Source organism: Eublepharis macularius, chromosome 18 (assembly GCF_028583425.1).
Source record: "Eublepharis macularius isolate TG4126 chromosome 18, MPM_Emac_v1.0, whole genome shotgun sequence".
Taxonomy (NCBI): domain Eukaryota; kingdom Metazoa; phylum Chordata; class Lepidosauria; order Squamata; family Eublepharidae; genus Eublepharis; species Eublepharis macularius.
The window spans coordinates 19646714-19651262 of record NC_072807.1 but is presented as its reverse complement, the minus strand read 5'-3'; the positions used below and the strand labels follow the sequence as shown (position 1 = coordinate 19651262).

The 4549-nt window shown below is 42.3% G+C and overlaps 1 pseudogene; it reads right to left on the bottom strand.

Moving 5' to 3' along the window:
• Positions 1-3544: 3544 nt before the first annotated feature.
• Positions 3545-3648, bottom strand: LOC129345865 (U2 spliceosomal RNA; annotated as a pseudogene).
• Positions 3649-4549: the final 901 nt, after the last annotated feature.

Below are 4549 nucleotides of genomic sequence, written 5' to 3'. Positions count from 1 at the left end.
GGAAAGAGACCCACTCCACCCTTGTGTTTCTTTTTCAACTTTCTGTGGGACACAAAGAGGGGAGTCTGTGGGGGGGAAGAGCGGAGTGAGGGATAACAGCACATTAATAATGGGGGGAACCTGATTAGAATATAATTCGTCCTCATTAGCACGGCAATCGTGACATGAGTCTGCTCCTTGAGTCCTGTTTACTTTGAAATGCCAAAGAAAGAAACCTTATATCATTGTTAACACTCAGCTTTTCAAGAAGAGCAGACCATAATGAGAGTGGAGTGTACATGGAGCCGGCAGGGTTCTTTGCCACGGAGGGACACAGCAAGTGCACAGCTGCGCGCCAGAGCATTTAGTAGGCCCTTTCAAACTACCACTGTGGCTGCTACTCATAAATCTCTCCCCCTGTCATGTTTAACTAAAACCCAATACCCATTCAACATGTAATCCATCAGTGTTATAGAGGGAAAGTTAAAAATGACCAAATGTTGGCTTTTGTGTCAGGAGAAGGAAAAAAAATAAAACAAATAATTCTACGGAAAAGAAAGGAAAATTGTTTCTGGCTATGTTCTGGAAAAAAGATCACCAGAGTGACTTCCGTTTAAAGAAACATTATCCTGTCCAATAAAGAAACTAACAATGTAATCCTAACCAGAGTTAAGCCTTTCCAAGCCCACTGACTTCAAAGGATCTAGATTGAGACAACTTTACTGAGAGAAAACTGACAGGAAGAAATACCACATTTCAAATAATTCGTTTGAAATGTGGCATTGGAGTAGTTTTATGGATACCATGGATCACCAAAAAGACCAATAAGTTTGTTCTAGAGTAAATCAAGTCTGAATTCTCTCAAGAAGCTAAAATGAAAGAACTGAGGCTATTGTCCTTTGGTTACCTCAAGACTCACTGGAAAAGACAATAATGCTAGAGAAGATGAAAGGCAGTTGGAAAAGAGGAAGACCAACATGAGAAGGCTTGATTCCATAAAGGAAGCCACAGCCTCCAGTTTGCAAAATCTGACTAAGAGCCAAGCTACAAGTGATGCCTGACACAGGTTGGACATTTGTCAGCTTCCCTCAAGTTTTGATGGGAAATGTAGGCATCCTGGTCTTTTCAACTGTCACTTGTCCAACATTCCGCCAAGCTGCCTGCATTTCCCATCAAAACTTGAGGGAAGCTGACAAGTGTCCAACTAGTGTCAGGCGTCACTTGTAGTTTGGCTCTAAGTCTGTTGAGGTGGTTAGTTCATAGGGTCTCCATAAGTTGGAAACCACTTGATGGCATATAACACACACACATAACTCGGCTTAGAATTTCATTGTAGTTGAAGACTGGTTAGCGGGTTTGCCAACTCTGGTTTGGGAACTTCTTGGAGATTTGGGGTGATGCCTGAGGAAGGATATTAGTAGGGCACAATGCCATAGAGTCCACCCTCCTTTAGAGTCATTTTCTCCAGATTTCTGTTGTCTGGGGGTCAGTTTTAATTCCAGGAGATCTCCAGGCCTCACTTGCTTAGATTTTGTTTTTCCCCTGAAAGGAAGATGACCTCGAATGTAAGATTATCCCCACCATGCTTATACACAAAAAGGGTTTTTATTACCACATATAACTGTAATTTCTATATGAATTTAAGGTGGACCCCTCCCCCCATTGTTCTTGTTGGAACTCTTAGGGGGGAAAGTCTTAATCTTCCTTTCAGGTATTACTTGGTTTGGTGTACATAGATGAATATAGGAAGCTCTCATGCTTATTATTGGTCCATCAAAATCAGTAGTGTGAACTCTAGGGTTGGGAGAGGGGAGATGGGGGGGCATCATCATGATTGTGATGATGTCACTTCCGAGGAAAACCCAGAAACGATAGTGGTCGCTCTAGGAATTGCTGTCACTTCTGGATTTTTCCTGGAAGTGATGTCATCATGCTTGTGAGTTTTTTATAACCCCCCCCCCCTGGGTCACCATTTTGAGTGGCAGCAGGCAACAGGAGCTCAGGGCAGGGGATCCCACACCATAACCAGGTGGCTTGGCAGGCCTGGTGTACTCTAAAACAGGCAACTAGTAAGGCCTTTCCCAGTGTTGGGAAACAGTGTTAATGCTGGTGTAAGAGGTTCCATAGAATTATTACCAGAAAAGGGTGAGACACAGTGGACACTAAGCTATACTGTCAATAAGTTCCAACGATATTAACCCTCAAAGCGGCAATGAATTGTTTAAGGGTTCCTCTCTTCTCCTCCGATGAAGGCCCAACCTTGAAGTACTCTCCACTGTCCAAGCATCTGAAAGGACACACAAAAATGGCTGAACTCCAAAGCTTGCTAGCTAAACACCGGTGCTTCTGATCTACACAGGAGAAGGATCAGTAAGCCCCCGGATCCTTTCTCTATACCGACAGCCAGTAAATCAAGTTGGAAAATGAAGGTTTCACAATCTAATGTGAGTAGGCACCATCTAGAACATTATGGGTCTCTGTGGGCTTTGGTCTTCTCTGTCCGTTAAGGTTTTCTCATTTATTTATTTATTTATTTATTTATTTATTTATTTATTTATTTATTTATTACCATGCTTTTCTCCCCAGTGGGGGCCCAAAGAACCTTACAACATAGTTCCCCTTCCTCCATCTTCACAACAAACTGCCCTGTGAGGGAGGTTATCTGAGCATAGCCCAAGGTAACTAGTCCAGCAGGCTTCCATGGTAACATGAGGATTCAAACTTGAGGTCCTAGATCCTAGTCTCCCTTCAGTCTCCCAGATCCTAGTCTGACACTGTAACCACTGTATTACAGGTGTTTTCATACTAGCGCCATTCTTTCATACTATTTTACCAGTCTTCGGACAACTAGGCAACAGTGGTGCTTTTTCCATATATGAGAAGAGAATAGATTTCTTATTTATAAGATTGCTCCCTTGAAGCCAGCTGGGTAACCTTGGGTCAGGCATAGCTTCTCGGAGCTTTCTGAGCCCCACCCACCTCACTTGGTGATTGTCATGAGGATAATAATGACACACTTTGTAAACCGCTCTGAGTGTGGCATTAAGTTGTCCTGAAGGGTGGTATATAAATTGAAGGTTATTATTATAAATTGAGAGACAAAAACAGAGCTGGAAAAGTGCCCTGCCTCCCGGTCCACCCCCAGCCTCAGCCCCCTTTGGAGGAGAAGTGAGTGTGGGAAGAGCAGTTTGCCTGCCTCACATGCAGTAGGGGTTGCTGGCTCAGAAAATGGAACTTTAAAAAAAAGTGTTTTATTTATTTCAAATAATAAACTCAAACAAACACATAAAACATGAACTACATCATACAATCATGTAAATCGTATCTCTAAAATCACCCACTACTGCAGTCATCAATAATCATTGAGGTCATACATAAACCTAAACACAACATCTAGATCCTATAAGAGAATAATACAATGACTAAACTATCATTTATATCATATTATCATCAATTAAATGATATATCTATATAAAATTTGCTTCTATATATATTTCTAATTTTTCCACTTTTGTTTAAATATCTTTCTATTTTCATATTAAATAATAATTATTCTTAATTATTCTTAATTTTCAACTATGTATTCAAAACTACTTCCTATTTTTCTTAGAATTAAACTGATAAGAACAGATAATACACTTGATCTTAGCCAAAAGGCTGAGAACCCTTGGAATTCTGAGATTGGCCTGTTATGTATGTAAAATGTTAATTTTGCCATGGATGCATATTCCTATAGCTTATTCTTCCATTCCATCAAATCTGCACATCGTTCTTCCTTCCATTTTGTTGGAACAAAATGGGACTTCTGATCGAGACATTTCGAAGGGGAACGTGCAGGAATGCAGTTCCAGCAGTTCCCCAAAGAGGTGACACGTCAGGTGGCCCCACCCACCTGACTCTTGGCCATTTTGGGCACGTTTTGGCCTGGATTGGGGCTGAAACGGCCTGGATCGGGCCTCTGATGGGTGGTGGATCACTCTCCCTCTCAGCAGTGGCCCCATCCTGACCATTTTGGGCCCCTTTTCGGACATTTTCAGCCCCCTTTTGCCATTTTGAGCCCAATTTCGGCCCTGAATGGCCAGGATTGGGGCCAAAACAGCCAGGATAGGTGATGTCAGGGGGTGTGGCATATGCAAATCAGTTATGCCAATGACACACTTCCGGTGATGGCAAGGGGCATGGCATATGCTAATGAGTTATGCTAATGAGTTCCTCCAGCTCTTTTTCTAGGAAATGACCCCTGGAGACATGCTTAGGGTTACTTCCTGAGATTCCACTCCCCAACTAATTTCTGTGTATTTTAGGGTCCAGTGACCTTTCTCGTGTTTTAGTTCCTCAACAACAGAGTTCTGCCTCCCAAAATGGCCACTCCTAGCTGATGCTGGATTGATTCCAATCAAAGCTGTTCTCAACGGTTTCTATGCATTTTCATCTCAGGCTTTGTGACAGAGATAAACTATTGGAGCTTTGGACTGTGGCTTTAGGTTGCCACCCTGGCCCCCTCGATGAAAAGGCAACCTTATTATGCATACCAAAGGCTACTGTATTCAATAAATTCTAAATCACCAGC